This window comes from Barbus barbus, assembly GCF_936440315.1.
Source record: "Barbus barbus genome assembly, chromosome: 11".
In the NCBI taxonomy this organism is placed as follows: Eukaryota; Metazoa; Chordata; class Actinopteri; order Cypriniformes; family Cyprinidae; genus Barbus; species Barbus barbus.
The window spans coordinates 21,358,556-21,380,247 of record NC_136739.1 but is presented as its reverse complement, the minus strand read 5'-3'; the positions used below and the strand labels follow the sequence as shown (position 1 = coordinate 21,380,247).

The following is a 21,692-nucleotide window of genomic DNA, read 5'->3' as shown; positions in this document are numbered from 1 at the left end:
ATTATAATATAAAAAAGCAAAAATGATTTATGCAATAACTATGACTTTGTCATGATTATGAATGTTGTATAATTATGTCTTTTTATAGAATAATTAGCTTTTTAATCACATAATTTCAACTTTGTCATAACTGACTTTTATTTCATTATTGTGACTTTTTTGGTCATATTTATAACTTTTTATCTCATCATTTCGACTTGCATCTCAGTTTTTACTTATGTGATAGTTATGGTTTCAGTTTCAACTTAATTGTCTTAGTTATGATTTTTTATTTAATAATTCACTTTTTAATCACCTAATTTTCCCTGATTAGTTTTTATTAGTGCTGTCAAACGATTAATCGCATCTAAAATAAAGGTTTTTGTTTATTTGATTTAGTTTATTTATTTAGTCATTTAGCAGACGCTTTTATCCAAAGCGACTTACAAATCAGGACATAAGAAGCAATCAAAACCAACAAAAGAGCAAATGTAATATATGTTTATGTAAAAAGTTTATGTAATATATGTGTGTGTACTGTGTATATGTATTATGTATATATAAATACACACACATGCATGTATATATTTAAAAGAAATATGTTGTTTATATATTAAAAATATTTATATATAATATAAATTATATGAATATAAATATATACATGTAAATATTTTCAAAATATATACTGTATATGTGTGTATTTATATATTTATATATACATAATGCATATACACAGTACACACACATACATTATGTAAACAAAAACTTATTTTGGATGCAATTAATTGCGATTAATAGTTTGACAGCATTAGTTTTTTTATCTCAATTTTGTCACAATTATAGCTTTTTATCTGTCTCAGTTTGTCTTAATTATGCCTTTTATCTGACATGAAGCAGTCCTATTTTTTACCTTAACTTTGGCATAATTATGACTTTTTATCTCATTATTTCAATTTGTCTTATGATGTCATAATCAAGTTTTTATGTCATAATTATTACTTTTAATCTTATGACTTGTGTCATAATTTTAACTTTCTGTCAAAATTATGATTTACCAAAACATATTTAGTTTTCGTATGTGATAGAAATATGCTTCCGTAGAGAGAAGCCGCACTAGCCCAGAAAGAAAAAACCTCACAGAGGGTGTTGCCAAAAGGGCTGCTGAGTGAGCTGACTTGCCTTAATAGATGGGGACTTTGAAATTCAAATTATATCACCAACAGTCGCTGTCGATCATGTCACCATAAATCGCCAACTTTCATTGAAAATGAATGACTTCCGGTTGTTTGGCCACTGCAAATGGCTGTATGTGTGGAAGCTGCTTGAAAGAGTGCCAGGGATCTGGAAGCAGTATGGTTGTGAAATGCCAGAAAGACACATACTCTGGCATTTGGGAAGGTGCACAGATGCAGTCCGTGAATGTTGAAGATGACAGACAGCCAAGTAGAGAAGCGCAGGGATTTGTTTAAAAGCTTCTGTCATCCTCCCCTGAGTGTCAGTTGCGTGTCCCTGCTTAGATAATTAATTACTGGGAAATGCCGTGGAACCGGTTATACATAACAAAACGCACAATCCACCACAAAGGGTAAACAAGCAGACAAACACCTGATATGAGAATGTTCATGCACCATGGTAAAACTGTACTTTAGTAAGATCAAGTCCAGAAAAGTTATTTCCTCCTATCTGTCTTAGCAGCAGATGCACATCCGCAAACTTGCCAATCAGTTCAGAACTGCACATATATAAATGAAATTACAGAACATATTACACCTCCAAAGCTGTGTATATGCTGGGTAAAATTCATTTTGAAGCATTTGCACACCTGCTCCATTGTGGCTCTGGCTGCTGTTATGATCACAACTTGCAATTGGCTATTTAAAGAGATCTCCTGCTCCAATCTGAGGAGCAGATGATGCATCTATCACAGAGAGGTGTTTATGAAGAGGGTTAACCGTCCCAGGTTTGCCCACAAGTCCCCATTATAAGTGGCGCTTGAATTGATGTCCCTCGGTGTGAATTATGACACCCTAAACTGACAGGTTTCCAATGATTATGGCAATACTTTGATTAGAGAGAAAGATAAACAAAAACAAATGCACCTGTATTTTCACAGGAGAACTGCAACCGAGTCCCGCGAGACCTGTAAAATGGACGCCCAGTTTCCACCTCAAGGCAATTACGTGCCATCTGCTCTAGTCTGTGTTGCGCAAGGCCGCTTTGTTTTTCGGGTTGTTGATGTAGAATTACGCGCTTTAAATTGACATAATCCATGACAGATTGTGATTGACGGCTGCAAAATTAATCATATGGCTAAAGTGAGTGGTCAGTTACGTTCAGAGAGTAAAACGAACACCTGGAGTGCATACCATCAGCCAAAACTGAAGATACAACATGATATGACGCTATCTATTATTTCTATTCTATGGACAGGTTGGGAATTTTTTCTTGCTTGACATTCTTTTCCACGGTTTTGCGTCTCCTGTTGTAATTGTAGTTTTATTGGATATCAAGCCTCCTTTGGCAGTGAACATCTGGGCATCTACAGCAATAACGGCAACATTTACGCTTGTATCTCAAACACCTGCGAAATCTCACTGAGATGTATGAATATATTGAATTCATCTAATTTGAATATGTCATTTTTTTCCTCTTTGGTGTGGGAAGAAGTACAAATCGATTTTTAGTGTTATATTATAAATGTTGTTGTTCAAAAGTCATTCATTATGTAAGGAATACTATGAATGCATTCTAACGTAGTCCACCTTATTTTGGAAGTAAGCTTCTTTTTTTTTTTTTTTAATGTGCGAAACTTCTGATTTATTAGCCACTATAGGCCGAACTAGAAGAATAAAGTGCAGTAAACTGTGAAGCTATTAGAAAACCAGTGTGTTTATGGTTGTGATAATGAATAAAATTCACATGATGACATATCAGTTTTTAATATAAAGAATCTTAACTGGTAAAATAACTGTAAGCAAATGAAACCGGAAGCCTTTTACATTACAAGTAACGAATGGTTGTGTCCTTTTTACTTTAAAAATAAAGCAGATAGTACATTTTCTGCTAATCATTTATTTCAATTAGGTTATTTATTTACCTGTTTTAGTTATAAGAGCAATTCAACTTCTTATTTTGCTTTTTTGCAGCCGAGACAAACCTGAGGACAACAGTGATCACCACTAGTGGGTAACACTATACACCCAGTGGTAGGCCCAGTAATTTGCTACCACAGCAGGACCCGGCGCAGGAGTGTAGTTGAGACAGGCCCTGATACCCCACCACCACACAGAGAGACAAACAGAGAGAAGAAGAAGCTGTTTCTTTATTTGATATCACTTGAATTGTCATTAAGCAAGATAAGACATGCACATGCTCTGTGATGTGTTCAAAACAAACACACTTACTCTCTGAGGATTTCATCAGAATGTCAGCCCAAAGCAGGAGTGGGAGAGTGGGCTTTCGCAATTCATGGTACCAATGAACTCAGTTGAAAGTCATGTCAATACTAACAGTTTAAAAGGATAATATATTTAGGCATGCATAATAATTTGCTTGAGCCAATGTGAATTAGTATTCTTAATTTGTTGCTTAATTGAAGAAGAACATTACCAGACTTAATTAAGAATGGCGAGATGATAATAAACTGCACTGCAGTATATTGATTGCTGATAGCTTCCTGTTCCAATGGAGTTTGCAGTCACAGATGCACACTGAGCAAAGATAAAAAGCACTGAATCCATAGAATCCAGACTTCCTACATTCTTGTAATTTTCTTTACCAAAACACAAGAATGTGGTAAGAAGACTAACTAACAATGAACTCTGCATGGTAGTAAATTTCACAACATTAAAACCAGGCCCAGCAATAGCTCTGACATTAAGTTGGGCCACAGGACTCTTTTGGGTGGACTATACAGTTGTTGAAGTTCTCTCTATTGTTCCTCTGTGGAATTGTTTTTTAATGAAGAAAAACAACCTAAAAATCTTAATACCACAGCTGTATGAGACAAATGACCTCCAAACTGACGTCCTCTGGTAACTGTGAAAAGTGGCGTATGTGCTGCCACCTAGCGCCCCGATAGAGTTTCACATCTGCAACTAAGCAACGCTAACAGTTGCGTTATAATTGATACAATCGTTATAATGATTACATTATTATATATAAAACTATTAATATTTTCTTTTTGTTAAATAATAAAAACAATGCTCTTAAAGTGTAATTAACTTTCCTTTAATGTATCTCATGAAACTGCACTCATGACATAACTTTTGTATCTATATGCCACAATTTGATCAAATTCATAGTATGGTACACTGATATACACTATACTGTTCAAACATTTAAGTGTTTTTAAATGATTTTGACAGAAGTCTCTTCTGCTCATCAAGGCTCCATTTGTTTGATCAAATATAAAGTAATATTGTGCAATATTATTACAATATAACTGTTTTAATATATTTTAAAATGTAATTTATTCCTGTGATGGAAAATTGGTGTTACAGAAGTAGGACTCAGATGGCGAAAGAGATGAATTGACAGGTATTTACTGACAATGAGCTGAGCAACAAGGAGTGAGACAGGTGAGTGGTGAACCTGGAGGTTTTGGTAATCTGGAGAAGTGTTAACTTGAGTATCTTCTTTTTACAGGAAACTTGGGACACAAACTGGACGCACACCTCACCAAGATGGCAGACTGGGACAGAACACAGGAGCAGACTGACTGGGGATAGCTGGAGAACACACTCGGAAGGAGACACTGCAGGTAAGTAGACAAGGAGGTAAGTAGTAGGCATAGAGCTGTGATAGCTATGGCAGTCCTCTTCGCATGAACGAGACCGGACACTGAGTGCTGTGAGGTGTGTGTCTTTATGGCATGGCTAATGAGTGGTACAATGATGTGCAGGTGCGTGTGATCAGTACTCTGGTGAGGGAGTGCGCTGTGATTGGTTGGTGACAGAGCCTGGCAGATCTGTGACACTACCCCCCCTCTCCACGGCCCGCTCCCGAGGGCCGAGGAACCCGACGTCATGGTGGTCTACCTCTCTCTCTGGGTGCTGGACGTTCCGGATGGCTGGCATAGAACTCTTCAAGTAAGACAGGATCAAGAACATCATCTTTGGGAACCCATGATCTCTCTTCTGGGCCATAGCCCTCCCAGTCTACAAGGTACTCCAGCCGACCACCACGGCGTCGGGAGTCCAAGATCTCCTTGACTTGGTAGATGGCGCCTTCTTCCAGGATCAATGGGAGAGGGGGTTCCTCCGTCGGGCCAGGCTCTGTTGGGGGAGAAACAGGAGAGTGGTAAGGTTTAAGCAGTGAAACATGGAATGTGGGGGGAATCCTGTACTGAGGGGGAAGCTGAAGCTGGTAAGTGACTGGGTTGACTTGCTTGACTATGGTGAAGGGGCCAACAAATCTGGGACTTAATTTCTTGCAGGGTAGGCGCATCCTGATGTCCCTGGTTGACAGCCAGACCTTCTGTCCAGGTTGGTACTGGGAGCTTCGGATCTTCGAAGGTCGGCTGTCATTTTGCGCCTACACACTGCTCGCTGAAGATGGTGGTGAGCAGCGTCGGGTGAACGGACTTGAATTTCACTGAATGGGACTTACAATGAGCTTCTCGGGGATGATGGATTCAGGTTCTTCACTAGTTTCTTCCTTGGAGTCATAGAGGTGAGACAGGGCATCGGCCTTGACATTCCTAGGACCTGGACGGTAAGTAATCGTGAAGTTAAAGCGTGTGAAAAAGAGGGTCCATCAGGCTTGACGAGGGTTCAGTCTCTTGGCCTCTCTCAGATATTGTAGGTTCTTGTGATCAGTGAGAACTGTGAAGGGGTGTTGTGCACCCTCCAACCAAAGCCTCCACTCTTCTAGGGCCAATTTAATGGCGAGAAGTTCTCTGTTACCTATATCGTAGTTTTGTTTCGCCGGGCTGAGCTTGCGAGAGAAGAAGGCACATGGATGGAGTTTAGTTGGCGTCCCCTGCTGCTGGGAAAGTATGGCACCAACTCCTGAGGTAGATGCATCGACATCCACAATGAATGGTTTCTTGGGGTCTGGGTTTACAAGGACTGGGGCGTTCGTAAATGCTTCTTTGAGCATTTCAAAGGCTTCAGTGGCGGCTGGGGTCCAGGATTTGTTGCGGAGCAGGTTGGTCAGTGGGCTGGTGATGGAGCTGTAATTATGGATGAAGCGGCGGTAAAAGTTGGAGAACTCCAGGAAACATTGGAGCTCTTTAATGGTGTCAGGAGTGGGCCATTTACGAATGGCGTCCACCTTCCCCTCGTCCATCTGGATGCCACCGCTGTCGATGTTATATCCAAGGAACTGCACTGAGGACTGATGGAAAGAGCACTTCTCTGCCTTGAGGAATAGATTGAAGTCTCTCAGGCATTGCAGGACCTCCGCAACGTGGTGGCGATGTTCGGCCATGCTCCGGGAGTAGATGAGGATGTCATCTATGTAGACCAACACGAATTTGTGGAGATACTCCCGGAGCACCTCATGCATAAAGTCTTGAAATACGGAGGGGGCGTTGACCAGACCATAGGGCATGACCAGATATTCATACAGACCAGTAGGGGTCACAGAGGTCGTCCTTAAAAATCTGACAAAATCCAACAAGTGGATTTTTTAGCAGAATTATTTATTTGAAATAGAAATCTTTTGCAACATTCTAAATGGCTTTACTGTCACTTTTGATTATTTTAATGCATCCATGATTTATAAATGTACCCCAAACATTTAAACGGTATATTTTACATATATTTGTATATTTTACATATATCCTCTACTTACATTTCATCTCTTTTCTTATCCAGTGTTTCTGTCTTTATTAGCTCTTCCCCCGTCTCTTCTTTCTCCTCACTTTTCTCATTCCCTTCTACATTATTTTCCTTTTCTCCCAAGCTTTCCTCTCCTCTCTCTCCTTCCACTACTGGCTCCTCTTCATCTTCCTTCTCCCTTTCCCCTTCTTCTTCTCCTTCCCCATCCCCAATCTCCCTCTCTTTTACCCTTTCCCGCTCTTTTGTTTCTCCCTGTGCACCCTCGGCCACAATGCCTTCCCATCCTTCAGTCTACAGTTCCAGTTGTTCCACTCTTTGCATCATTTTTCAGGCAGTAGACTCCAGTTCAGCTATCAGCCGAGCCAGTTTGGTCTGCAGGGCCTCTAGTCTGGCCTCTAAGCGCTTCACTTTGTCCTCCGTTTTCTCCACCTCTCCCTCCCTTTCGTCTGTCTCTTCCAGCATCCCCATCTTTGTCAGGATCTGACGACCCTTCTCCTCCAACAGGCGTTGGCTGCAGGGTACTCGAGAAGTGTTTCAGTCAGGTCCTCTTTCAATAGGCTGAAGAGATCTGAGTAACCAATGCTGCGAATGTTGGCTGTTCTTCTATTTCCTGATTTGTTACCCGTGTATTAATGAGAATTAGGATGAATTTCTGTCATAACCCGAAGTTCAGAAATGTTGGGACATTTTTAAATTTTGTATAAAATGAAAACTAAAAGACTTTCAAATCACATGAGCCAATATTTTATTATAGAGAACATAACAAATGTTTAAACAGAGAAATTTTACACTTCTATACACTAAATGAGCTCATTTCAAATTTGATGCCTGCTACAGGTCTCAAAAAAGTTGGCACAGGGGCAACAAAGGGCTGAAAAGGCAAGAAATTTTGATAAGATTCAGCTGGGAGAACATCTAGCAACTAATTAAGTTAATTGACATCAGGTCTGTAATATGATTAGCTATAAAAGGGATGTCTTAGCGAGGCAGAGTCTCTCAGAAGTAAAGATGGGCAGAGGCTCTACAATCTGTGAAAGAGTATGTAAAAAGATTGTGGAATACTTTAAAAACAACGTTCCTCAATGTCAAATTGCAAAGGATTTGCAAATCTCATAATCTACAGTGCATAACATCATCAAAAGATTCACAGAAACTGGAGAAATCGTTGTGCGTAAGGGACAAGACCGAATACCTTTGTTGCATGCCCACAGTCTTCGGGCCCTCAGATGACACTGCATCACTCATCGGTATGATTCTGTTATTGACATTACTAAATAGGCCCAGGAATACTTCCAGAAACCACTGTCGGGAAACACAATCTGCCATGCCATCTGCAGATGGCCACTAAATCTCTATCATGCAAAAAGAACTGTGGGCCAAGGCTCATTTAAAATGGCCTGTTTCAAAGTGGAAAAGTGTTCTATGCAAATTTGACATTCTTGTTGGAAATCACGGATGCCGTGTCTTAAAGAGGAGGGAAACCTTCCAGCGTGTCATCAGCGTTCAGTTCAAAAGCCAGTATCTCTGATGGTATGGGGGTGCATAAATGCATATGGCACAAGATGGCAGCGCACAAGTGTGCAGTGGCTCTTGGCTCTCTCCTCCAGTGTTTTATAGTATGTTTTTTGGTGTGTTCAGTGTATTTTCTTTCTTGTAAGCTGTGCCGAGCTCAAGTATCGTACAGTCGTTTGGACTGAATTAATTTTGGATTAACATGCAGCATCCCTGTAACGAGGAACTACCAACATTCACACAACATTCTGTCCGACATAGCAAAAACACCGGGCTCTATGTGGATTGTGGGAGGCAAAAATAAGCAGCATAGACGGCGGAGAGACAGAAAAGAAAAGCGGGGATACCGAGCTGGTCTGCTAGCTCGGCTACGGAAGCAGCCTCATAGACCTCCACTCCCGAGCCTCTTTCTGGCTAATGTCAGATCCATTGCACACAAAATGAATGAATTGGAGTTACGAAGTGCGACTCACCCCTTTGTCCGCGACTGTAGCACTATGATAGTGACTGAATCCTGGCTTCATCCCGCTATTCCTGAGGCAGCGTTGCAGCTAGCGGGACGCACTCTCTATCGCCTGGACCGCAACAAAGACTCGGGTAAGGGCAGAGGAGGTGGACTGTGCATATACGTTAACAATGACTGGTGTTCACAGAGTCGAATTATAGCTCCCCAGAGCTCGAAGCATTGGCTGTCAGCTGCCGTCCTTATTACTTACCTAATTAAACTGCAGTTTACATACCTCCAGATGCTAATGTTAGCTTAGCTCTCTCTCATCTCCATGACAAAATAAGTACACAGCAGCAGGCTCATCCGGATGGGATGCATATAATAGCTGGTGATTTCAATCAGGCATGCCTAAGGATTGTTCTTCCAAATTTCACACAATATGTGAAGTGTGCCACCAGAGAGAAGAGCATATTATATCATGTATATTGCAACATTAAGCAAGCATACAGGGCACTTATACCAGCCTACACCCCTCGTAGGAGACAAACAAAGCCCATCAGAAGACTGATCAGCACTTGGCCGGATAATGTTCTCTCACAGCTACAAGACTGTTTTATTAGTATGGAGTGGAGTGTTTTTGAAAATCAGGACCTGGAAGAATACACACATGCTGTCCAAGGGATACATCTCATTCTGCACCGAGAACGTCACTGTTAAAAAACATCTTCAAATTTTCCCAAACCAAAAGCATGCAGGAAACTATGTAAGGCTGCTTTTCATAGACTATAGTTCAGCCTTTAACACCATCATTACTGATATCCTGATCAATAAATTACTGGATCTGCAACTTCCACCTTCTACTTGTGCCTGGATAAAGGACTTCTTAACAAATAGACCGCAAACTGTAAAATTTGGCTCTCATGTATCCTCCTCCCTCACACTCAGCACCAGCTCACCCCAGTGCTGTGTGCTGAGCCCACTCCTGTACACTCTCTATACTTACGACTGTGTTTCAATCCACCTGACAAACAAAATTATAAAATTTACAGATGATACGACAGTGGTCGGTCTTATTTCAGGAGGGGATGAGATGGCATACAGAGAAGAGGTGTGTCATCTAATAGATTGGTGCACAGTAAATCATCTTCAGTTAAACACCACAAAAACAAAGGAGGTCATCATTGACTTTAGGAAAAACATAAATCTACATAAATGGAGATTGTGTAGAGAGAGTCACGCCTTTTAAGTTCCTTGGAGTACATATTTCAGAGACTCTTTCCTGGACCATCAACATCTCAGCACTGACAAAGAAGGCCCAGCAGCTCCTTCACTTTCTGAGAGTACTCAGGAAAAGTGAGTTGGAACAAAGGTTGCAGAGGGTCATAAACTCAGCTCAAAAGATCATCGGTTGCCCTCTGCCCTCCCTGGAGGAGATCTCCAGCACCCGGTGCCTCAAGAGGGCCGGGTCCATTATATCAGACTACTCCCATCCAGCCCACCATATATTTGACCTGTTGCCCTCAGGTAGGAGCTTCAGATCGATAAAGACTCGAACCTCTAGACTCAGGGACAGTTTCTTCCCATGGGCCATAAGATCACTAAATAATCCAATGAATGAATTATTTATTTATGGTTATGCTGATATAGTTATTTATTTATTTTTATATTTTGTATACTTTTTTATTGTAGTAACCTATTATGAAATGTCTTTGTTTTTAACGTTGTATTATGTGTTTCTAAATTGCACTAAGGGGAGTTGCACTGTAATTTCGTTGTATTTTAATACAAGGACAATAAATTAACTAACAATGGGCAGCTTGCATGTTTTGAAAGGCACTATGAATGCTTAAAGGTATATAAAGGTTTAGAGCAACATATGCTCCTCTCCAGATGACGTATATTTCAGCAGGACAATATAAACCACATACTGCAGCTATTACAACAGCATGGGTTCGTAGTAGAAGAGTCCGGGTGCTGAATTGGACTGCCTCTAGTCCAGATCTTTCACCTATAGAGAACATTTGGCCCATCATCAAACGAAAAATATGTCAAAGACGACCACAAACTCTTCAGCAGCTGGAAACCTATATCAGGCAATAATGGGGCCAAATTCCAAAAGCAAAACTCTAGAAACTCAAAACCTCGATGCCCAGACATCTTCAACCAGTTTTGAAAAGAAGAGGAGATGCTACACCATGGTAAACATGCCCCCGTCCCAACTACTTTGAGACCTGTAGCAGGCATCAAATTTGAGACCTCTAGCAGGCATCAAAAAGCTCTCCGTAGCAAAATGATATTGCATAACACAGCCACAAATGATGGAAGATTTTTTGTGAAAAACAAATAGCAGTTTTATTGTATGGATTATTTTTTTCTGTATAAATTACTGTCCAGTCCTCATTCTTTCCATGACATTTTCATGAAAGAAAGAAAATAATAAAGTAATAAGGTTGCAACTGCAAAAAATACATTTAAAAAAAGGTAATTATTTTATTTAAACATTGTGGAAAAAGTGTAATCTCTTCGAAGAAGGGAAGAAGGTAATTTATTATTTCTAAGCCCTTAAAGGAAAGTCTTGAGAACAATTTTCATATTTACAAAACAATAAAAAGCATTTTAGTTGTTGTTGTGAAAGGAAATTATAAAATCTTTTGCCATCACCATGATGATGGATATACTGTATGTTGTTATTGAATATGAGAAATGTGATTATACTAAATGTATACTGAATACTTTACTCATCTTTATCATTTCCTACCTTTGATATTCAAGATACTGAGTTCTCCAAAGAAGTTTCCTTCCCCCAGAACAGCAAACTGAGTGACTCCATCATCTGCAACCACTGCCAGCTTCCCCTCTTTAATGATGTACATCTCATGACCTACATCCACCTTCTTACATACTCTCCTGGGCTATACACCTAAAGAGGATAGCAATGATTAGAGTATGTTTAGGATGATTTACTAACAAATGATACTGTCCAATAATGACAACAGTATAAACATAGTATTTCTGAGGTAAAATATATGCAAGTCTCAGTTCAACTGGCTCTAGTGTTAGACTTAATCCTGTCCAGGTGTGCCACCTTTTTTCTAACCTGTGGGGTGAGTTTAAGTACCAGCTGCTCCAGCAGACTGTTCTCACAGTTCTGAAAGATGGTGACTTTAGACAGAGTGGGCAGATGCACGCTCACAGAAATTGCTTTCTGAAGTGTGATTGGAAGATGCTGAAGAATCTCATTCTCCCGTGTGATCTTTCTGTTCCAGACACATGAGAAGATTTGGATGGATTTTTTTTAGATCATATTAATGAGAGAGGAACAGCTTTAAGGGATTTAATCTCATGTTATGAAAGAAAATGGCTAAAACTAGTTCTGAGAAAAGCTAGCAGTTTTTTTTTTCAGTTGCCATTTGATGTAATATTTTGTTTTCTTTTGCAGTTTAGCAATCTTTTACATTTACACTACTTTTCAAAAGTTTTGGGGTGATAAGGCTGTTGTTTGGAAGAAGTCGCACCAAGGCTGCATTTACGTATTTGATCAAAAACTACAGTAAAAAGTTAACATTGTGAACTATTATTATTTAAAATAATATTTGAAATTGAAGTCTCTTTCATAATTTTATTTTTTAAGAGCATTTATTAGAATTTTTGTAACAAAAGTATACTGTGACTTTTGGTCAATTTAATGCATCTTGCTGAATAAAAGTATTAATTTCTTAAAAACATATTATATATCTTATATCTTTTCTTTACTACGAATAGTTAAAATCTATTAGGCCTATTTACTGGTATCGGTTGAGGCTTACTGATATAAAAAATATAATGAATCTTTATTTGGAGCACTATTTGTGTGCAATGCACATTTCTTAATATTAGGCCTAAAATGTGTTTTAATGTCACTATTGATGAGGACTGTATAACCTTTCAATAAATATATCAGTCTTTAAATGCAAGATATGCACCAAAAGTATACTTGCAATAGTTCCACTTTAGCAAAATCAAATATTTTCAGTAGCCTATATCTTTAGTTGGATTTCGGCACTAGCCTACTTCCGCACAATTGAAGTGCATTAAGTACAAAATTAGTTGTTCCAATTTAGCAGACTATAAGTATTTAGTAGGCTGTAGCCTACCACAAGTGCAATTGCAGACTATTTTGCTAAGCACATAAATATGTAAATGTATATTATAGCATGAAATAAATGTATTTTAAATACAGTATAGTATATTTATTTTTTACTAGGGTAGATGTTGCTTAAGTGTCTTTAAATTCTGCTGTTTGGGCTGACACACTACAACGGAAAGACCCACTTGTTGATGTGGAGATGCTGGTACCAGTCGTTGACGCGTTTCTGCAGTTCTTTGCTGATGCGCCGGCTGCGCAGGTAACCCTTCACCAGTTCGTGATTGGGAAAAAACACATTGTCACGATCACGCAAGCTTGATATCACGTCCCCCGTGCTCCCCACGACAGAAGCAAACACCAGCACGGCGATCAACATGTCTGCGATCAAAAACAGATACTCTTCTGTGCCACCCACTGTGGTGAGGATGAGAGTGGAAAACCAGAAGCAGTAGAAGTACTGGCGTCTCGTGGCAGCAAATTCCGGGTCGGAGATGTTGGGATAGACTTGGATCCGCACCGAAGCCTATGTAATTAGACAGAGAGAAGTAGACGCAGGAGTTCAAGATGCGCACGAAAATATACAGCACGAGTTTGGCGACGCGGAAGGTGTTTGGATAGGATGTGCGCGTTTCCATGCGGTCCAGGGACTCATTCATACGGCCCGTTCGCAGGAAGCGGTTGACCCGAACTAGAGGTGTGTGGATCCCCAGTTTCAGGTAGAGCAGATCAGTGGGCAATAGCGAGGCAATGTCCCACTTGAAGCGAGAGGAGCGCATGTAAAGTGTTTTTTAAAAGGGACGGTCTCGCACCAGGATACCCTGCTCCAGAAAACCTGTAAAAGAGGAAAGCCTTTTATGAAATTATTGAAGTTTTGAGGTTTTCCAGTGGCGATCTGAGGAACCACAAATGCTGTTTTAGTTAGTTTTCATTTGTACAGTGACAAAATGTCAATCTGTATTGGAGCAAAGCTGAAAATTAAATAAGTAGGCTACAAGCAGATATATAGGCAAAACAAACAAATAAATAAACAAGATGCACACTTACCTGTGCGAAACCCAATAACTGTGTCAAGCACATAGAACAAGTCACAGATATAATACAAGGTGAGCCATGTTGCCACAAACTTCTCCTCAATTGCATAGAAGCATGTCCTTTGAACAATACACAGATATTTGAACAAGTTCTCATGTCAAGGTCTCCCTGTATTGACTTGGAGTAATGAACTACTCTTAGGACTTGAAATCCAAAATAGGCCTATATCTGCAAATTTTATATAATTTTAAGAGCTAAAATGTTAGTGTCTTTGTTAATGTTGTCATTTCAGTTACAATATTTTTCTAAAATTATGTAAAAAATATAATAATTATAAATTTAATAATGAATGGTATATATATATATATATATATATATATATATATATATATATATATATATATATATATATATATATATATATATATATATATATAAAAATATTAAAGTGATTTATTAAAAATATACAGATGTAGTTTAACACCAATCAGTAAAACCTCAGTGTTTTCCTACCTGAATATTATGATGACCCAGTTGTAGCAGATAGGGAGTATCATAATTTGCAACCATGTATAATAAAACTTCAGATGGATCAATTATCCATTCCTTCCAGCTGAAAGATTACAACATTTTGTGTTAGTGTTTTTGTATAGTGTACTATTTTTAATCCAAACCCCTTAAAATGGCAAAGAACTGTGTTTGTGTGTGTGTATTTGGAGCAATGGTTTGTTGTCAAACTTAAACTTCATAGAATTTTTACATTATAATATTACAGTAGCAAATTTAACAACTAAAAATGTGAATTAAAACTCGATTATAATTTTGCAGTCTCTTCTTTCTTCTTCCCTTTTGGTTCTTGTTCTTTATTCTCTTCCTCTTCACCATTCTTGTTCATGCGTTGCCATGTGAAAAGCCTTGCCCAGCGATTTGTGTTCATATTTAGTATTTACAAAGAAAATATGAAACTAAGCTTATAACAACATTACAAGACAGATGAAGAAAACACAACCATTGTTTGACCACATAGCTGTGTCGTCATAACAACAAGCAGCCCTGCCCATATAACACAGGTAAGCAGTTTCCTCCTGGCTCAGCAATCTGTGTGAACCAGTTAGATTTCTGCAAACTCTGTGGGGTAGCTGAGCAAAGATAACTGAAATGGAAAACAGTAGCCTATAAATGATCCATAAAGTATCTAAAACCTGAATCTTTCAGCTACAAATTCAAAAAATAGCTCTATTATGTTTGAATACTACACTCTAAAAAATGTTGGGTTAAATACAACCCAGTGCTGGGTAAATATTGGACAGAACACATGCTGGGTTATTTTATTTATTATGCAGTATAATAGTAAGCATAGTATGTACTTTATTATCAATAAAGCATTTTGAAAATGATTTTTTTTTTTAATGATTTTAACTGTATCAGGCAGGAAAAATACATCATATTACCACTTGGTGGCAGCATTTATACCAAAGGTTTTTTTGTTCTGTACAGAGGTGGACGCATTTTACCTGCCATGTGGTCAACTCATGAATATTAATTACGCACCGTCGTCCCTTAAAGGTTACAAACCAATGACCGCCACCCTCCGGTGTAACGTCACAGCGTCCCGTACGCGTGGGTGTGTCCGTGGAATCTGAGAAAGATGGCTGCGGGACGAAGGGAGAGGTTTAACAGTCTGAGATTCGCTGTTTCAGGATAGACAGGTTACAGCGGAGGACGAAGCGGAAAACAGCACTCGCTTGCGGAAGTATTTTTTTGCTCAGGTTTTAACGGTCGAATCGCGCTGTGTGGTCTCGTCACCGCTCGGCTCGCGAGCTCAACGGACAGCGTCAAATCAAATCTGACCCGTTGCGAGCTCACGGTGTAACTCCTCACAGATGAGGCGAGAAAAATCACTGGCTGTGGAAGACGATATGCGTAAGTTATACTCTATAAACCATGCTAATGTTGAAAGCGTCAAGAATTAGGTTTGACTTGTGTTATCCACTTGACATAACCATATAGAGTAACGGTTCGTAATCGCTCGGTTTCTAGTTTGTGTTTAAAGCGACACATCACTGCGTGGGAATGTGTAGACTGAGTCACATAACTTACTCGCACTGAATGTGTAGAGTCACATAACTTACTCGTACTGAATGTGTAGAGTCACATACTCGCACTGAATGTGTAGAAAGACGGTGCTGCATTGGCATAAACTTGAATATGTGATTGACAGCTGGTTAGCTATTTGTAGGTCAGCTTCTTGGTATGAACTATTAAAGCGATTTTGTTGTCGTGTTTTTTTACTGTGCTGTTATAAGTGGCTTTTGACCTGCATGATTATGGTAAATGGTGTGGTGGTTCCAGTTTTATCCTGTAAAATGTTTATGTTGTCATAAGTGATGAACCCCTGGCTTCAAAAGGACTGTTATGTTGTTGTGTAACCTGAGTAACTCAACACTTGGCTGTGGGGCAGGGGAGGATTATAGTGCATTATTTCAGTCCAAATCATATATAATCATGTGGTCTATCTTTTGATACTAACCTGTTTTTAAACGAGCCAAACCACAAGTCTGATTATGATTGTTTATTCACACAGATGTGATGTGTGGTTGAAAACAGTCTCTCATGAATATGATTATGGCTACAATTCTGGGTGGCAGCAATGGAAGCTGCTAGTTTGATTTGAAATGTCACTCATATAAAAGCCTGTTGAGCTTTTTATGAAGACTATACATGAAGTTACTGTCTTTATCAATAAATGGGAGAGTAGACCGTATTCCTGGATTGATTATAATAGGATATAATGGCAGTTTTTGAAGTTCTGCAGAAAAGTAATGATCCTCTAGTAGGTTCTCAGTCTTACTTCTGTTGATAGTGTATTATTCAATGTTTAACAGGTTTTAGCTTAGTATTTCATTATTTCAGGTGTAGGTGCTGGGATTCCGCTCAGCTACTAATTATTGATTACTTTTATCTAAGACAGTATTGATGATTCCCATCCTTTGTTATTGTAACAAATTCTGTGTAAAGCCCATTTTTGCAACATTTCTGTGCCATAAAACCATATAACACCATCACTAAGATTACTCTAGTGAAGATATACTTCAGACTCTCTTCGTCTGTCTTTCTGTCTACACCAACTCTGTTGACACATACACACAATTGCTGGAGTCATTTTGATCCATTGTGTTCAGGTTTATTTCCCTTCAGAAAATGCTGCAGCAGTCCTAAACTCATTTCAGTGTCAGAATGACTGAACTTTGAACCCTTGATGATTATAACCCAAGGAATGAATGTGACCTGAAGTGCAAACAAACTTGCACTTGTTCTTTCTCTCTCTCGCTCTGTTCTGTTGTTCTCCTTATTATTTCCAACCATCAGTGGTCAACACTCTCTAGTTGGATTCCAGTGAATTTAGTCATTTATAGTTTCGTATGATTCACCTTTTCCATTTTTGCCTCAATTGGCATAAATATGAAGCATGCCAAAAGAAAAGTAAATGCGTGGCCTAAAACTTGAATCATAAGGAAGTATAAGCATTTGGTGGCAAAGACACGTTTCAGATGTCCTTTCTTTTAAATAACCTTGGCTCCGATTTTCAGAGTAATGTGAATCTAGTAGAAAACAGCCTTGTTTAAGCAAACTATTGTATATTTTGGGGGTAGTGTGTTTTGTGCAATGTCTTGATTGAGGGTACAGTGATTATTGAAGAGCAGAACTGTTATCTTATTAAACCCTTTTCTTTTTACTTGGTGGTAGCAGCACAGATCCGTAACCATTAGGTTAGGTCCACCTCATCAGTTTAAAGAATGCACTGATGTGAATCTAGTAATTACACTTGCATGTTTACCTGCTCCTGATCTGCTAACCTACCATTAAGACTTTACCTGTGAGCTGCCAAGACAGACACCTGGCTAATGAGTCATTGTTCTCAGGGCTATAAGAGAGAGAGAGAGCCCTCTCCATTTGCTTTTCTCTCTCTCTATTTTTCTCTCCACCCCTTTTCCCCTTCTGTCACATTCTCAAACAGCCTTTCTTGCACTATAATATAGGTCGACATGCAAAGCCATTGCTATAACAATTGTTTTGTAATTGATTTGGCAGCAGTGTGTGTTTTATATTTAAAAAAAAAAAAAGTACAAAATTTGTATTTCACTAGATATGTACTTTGTTATATGAACAAATACAAACATATATATATATATATATATATATATATATATATATATAAGTATATATATATAAGTATTTATAATTTTTTTTTTAACCTAAAACATGCTGGAACTTATATGATATTTATAATAATTAAAGTATAGTAGGGGTACAGGTATTCGTACCAAACCATTTCGGTACAGGTCTTTCGGTTCGATACACATGTATTTTCCGAACGAATGCAGTATTTTAATTTTTTTCTTCAGGACTTTCAAATAATAAATGGTGTTTTGACAGTCTTTGTGAATTGACAGATCGCTGTATAAAACGCCTTGGAGAGCCACTTCTGGGACGGTTCAGAAACGTGCTGGTATAGTGGTCAACCGATATATCGGCTGATACCTGACATTTTTCAAATATCGGCATCGGCCGATAAGTTTTTCTGTTTGGCCGATGCGTTGGAGGTGGGACTTTTATTTTTGAGCACACAGCCCTCACATTCTCCCTCTTGTTCGCTGCCGTCATTCAGTTCTGTCTGATACGGATAGAAGTCTGTCTTCTGTTAAACAAAGGAATTAAAAGATATACAAAAAAGTATTGCATTTATATTATTAGTAATAGACAGGCAAACATTATAATACTTTCTCGTTTGCCTTCAGCATTCAGCAAATGCGCATTTAATATCATTTAAACAAATCTTTGAATGACTAATGAACATTTAATTTCGCAAACCTTGCAGACAAGTCGAATCCAGCTGTGAGAACTTATAAAGTGTGCATTTGTAACCTGCATGATCGCGTGTTCTCTGCGTGACAGTCGGTCCGTGTGAATTGCATCCAGATAGGATGAGAGTTCAGCTTTACTGTAGATACGCGAACGACAAACTTTAAACTTGTGATTTCAAAATATGCTGCCTTTATGCTTTTGCCCACTGCCATATTCATCTAATTTTCACTGTGTGCTGTATGTAAAATGAGTGTTACCTTGGCTTTATTTGAAAAAAATATGATTCCCAATGCACACAAACATTCCAGAATACCGAGTTGGTTACAGTGTTTACTTCCTTGTTAATTATATTTTTATTAAAAATTTATTTATTTGTGAAAAATACTTTGTCAGATAAAGCAGTGGTTCTCAATTCCAGTCCTGGGGACCCCCTGCTCTGCACAATTTGCATGTCTCCCTTATTTAACACACCTGATTGAGATCATCAGTTCGTTAGTTCAGTTCATGGCTCTCATCCCTAACAAGCCAATGATCTCAATCAGGTGTGTTAAATAAGGGAGACATGATGCAAAATGTGCAGAGCAGGAGGACCCCAGGACTGGAATTGAGATCCACTGATCTAAAGTATAATTGTTTATTTTACACACTTATTTTTTTAATCCATTTTCAAATTATTTAAAATTTCTTAAATATTAATTAAAATAAAATAATATCAGCTTAATATCGGCCACGGGCCACCCTGCTATCCAAGATATCGGCATTGGCTGTCAAAAAAACAATTTCGGTCGACCACTAGTATAAACCTGACACAAGCATTGACTAGAGCGGCAAAACAACATGGAAATAAAATTGTCACATAGCATTTAATTTACCTCAGCAAGTCATCAGTGTCCACAGCTCGTTAGTTCACTAGAGAAATGTCTAGAGAGGAGCATTTAGCGAAAGATTACACTATATACTCATTATATTTTACTAAACCTGTTAGTCTTATTTAATGTAGCCTATGTTTAAATTAATCTGTTATGAAACATGCTATGACAGCCAGTGTGTAATTGAATATATTTTTACAAATAGCCTAGAAATTGTATTAAGTTCATTTAAAAACTGCATTATGTGCAATTTACATGTTTGCACACAATTTATTTTTAAAGTTGAGTGTTGATCATTTATTTGAAAATAAATAGTGATTAAATTTAAGCTTGGATTAAGTCGTTAGGCCTAATTGTAACTTTATAAGGGCTCCCTATAGTTTTAAGCATAAGATGAGGTAGATTTTTATCACTAAGAAAATTTAAACCATAACTGAATGTATTTAAAGAAAGAACAACTTGTTCAGTAAACCACCGTTTATTAAAAAAATAAAAATAAAAGTTTTTCCCCCTGCTGTACCGAAATCATACCGAATCGTGACGTTGAAACCGAGGTACGTACCGAACTGTCAAATTTGTGTACCGTTACACCCCTAATGTATAGTACATAAAACATGCGCAAAGCACATTTGCATTTGTGGTGAATGAGAGTGTTATGCAGGCCCAAATTTATTTGTATGGCACATCTTGCACATGCGATAGATTTATTTTCACTTTAAATAAATCTTGTTTAAGTTTGGCATTAATGATACGTATTGTTGATAATGAATACCACTTTAATTTCTTTTTGTTTTATACTTAGTTTTTATTTATTCTCTGTTCTGAATACCATTAAATTTAAAGGATTTGTTGTGGAGTGAGGGAGAGTAATATATATAATTTTGTAAGTAATTTTTATTTAATGGTATTTTAGATGATTTCTGAATGTGACTTATATACACCAATGCAACTTATTGTAAGTTTTTTTTTTTTTTTTTTTTTTTTTTTCTTCTGGCAACAATGCAGTTTTGACCCAGTGCAACATATATTCCAGAAAATTCAGTAAGCAGTGTCATACTGTTTCACATAAATTATGCAAAACTCTAATTTTGGTAGATGCTTAATTTACTGACATGCTGAAGTATTTTATTGATTATATAAGTTAGAATATTTAAGTTGATTTTAAAATGTTCAAGCTATTTTTTTCAGAGCCTCAGCTCTAAACATTGCATTTTAAGGCAACTTTAAAGACAAGTAGGGGTGTAACGAAACGCGTATCGTGTAATTGTATCGAACGGTTCGCGGGCAATTCCAAATGGAAGTGATCATCCCTATCCCCTTGGAGTGGGGACTTTGGAGTGAGCAGGGCTCGTGCGTGCCATTATGTAGTCGTTTGGAATGCACTTGGTGAAGAGAGCGTAATTTCCTCATTATCTTCAGCTGGGATGTTCCTGTTACAACGCAGCACGGTGCTCGTCAGCAGATGTCGCTATTTAAATGTATTTTTATTGTTGTTAGCATAACTTGTTGCAAATAAACATACATTTTATATTTTCAAATGTTTTTAAAATATGCTATGTAATATATAAAAAATTATATGTATAAAACTTTTTAAAAAGTAAAATATATATTTTTTTATGCCGGTGTCAGTCAGCGAATCTTCTGACGGGCACCGTGCTGCGTTGTAACAGGAACATCCCAGCTGAAGATAATGAGGAAATTATGCTCTCACCGAGTGCATTCCAAACGACTACATAATGGCACGCATTTGCCCTGCTCACTCCAAAGTCCCCACTCCAAGGGGATAGGGATGATCACTTCCATTTGGAACTGCCCGCGAACCGTTCGATACACGATACGCGTATCGTTACACCCCTACAGACAAGCTTCATGTTATATTCTATTTCATGCCGTTCTGTGCATCTAGCGGTTTTTGAATGCAAAAACATGTATGAATTGATGACTTGATCAACCAAGGGAAGGCCTGAACCTCTCTTCTTACTGTTGAGCCTTGGTGTTTATGAGCCAGAGTAAGCAGTATGCATTTGCATAAATGACTTATGAGTGCATGTTTATGCACATCAGTGTTTGCCATA

General features: G+C 38.2%; 1 protein-coding gene and 1 pseudogene across 2 annotated transcripts in view; one reads left to right on the top strand and one right to left on the bottom strand.

Moving 5' to 3' along the window:
- Positions 1-5,004: 5,004 nt before the first annotated feature.
- On the bottom strand, positions 5,005-14,819 carry LOC306877427 (cyclic nucleotide-gated channel alpha-4-like; annotated as a pseudogene). The gene is made up of 11 exons: positions 14,698-14,819; positions 14,396-14,495; positions 13,895-14,001; positions 13,036-13,682; positions 11,810-11,981; positions 11,483-11,636; positions 6,778-7,386; positions 6,505-6,586; positions 5,985-6,342; positions 5,590-5,687; positions 5,005-5,238 (listed from the first exon to the last, which is right to left on the bottom strand). The product of its transcript is annotated as a cyclic nucleotide-gated channel alpha-4-like (transcript).
- Positions 14,820-15,504: 685 nt separating this feature from the next.
- LOC306876880 (FHF complex subunit HOOK-interacting protein 1B-like) overlaps positions 15,505-21,692 on the top strand; it is a 29,818-nt gene continuing 23,630 nt past the window's right edge. The window contains exon 1 of the mRNA XM_079428321.1: positions 15,505-15,805. The gene's annotated coding sequence lies outside the window, so the exon portion shown is untranslated. The remainder of the gene's footprint in view (positions 15,806-21,692) is intronic.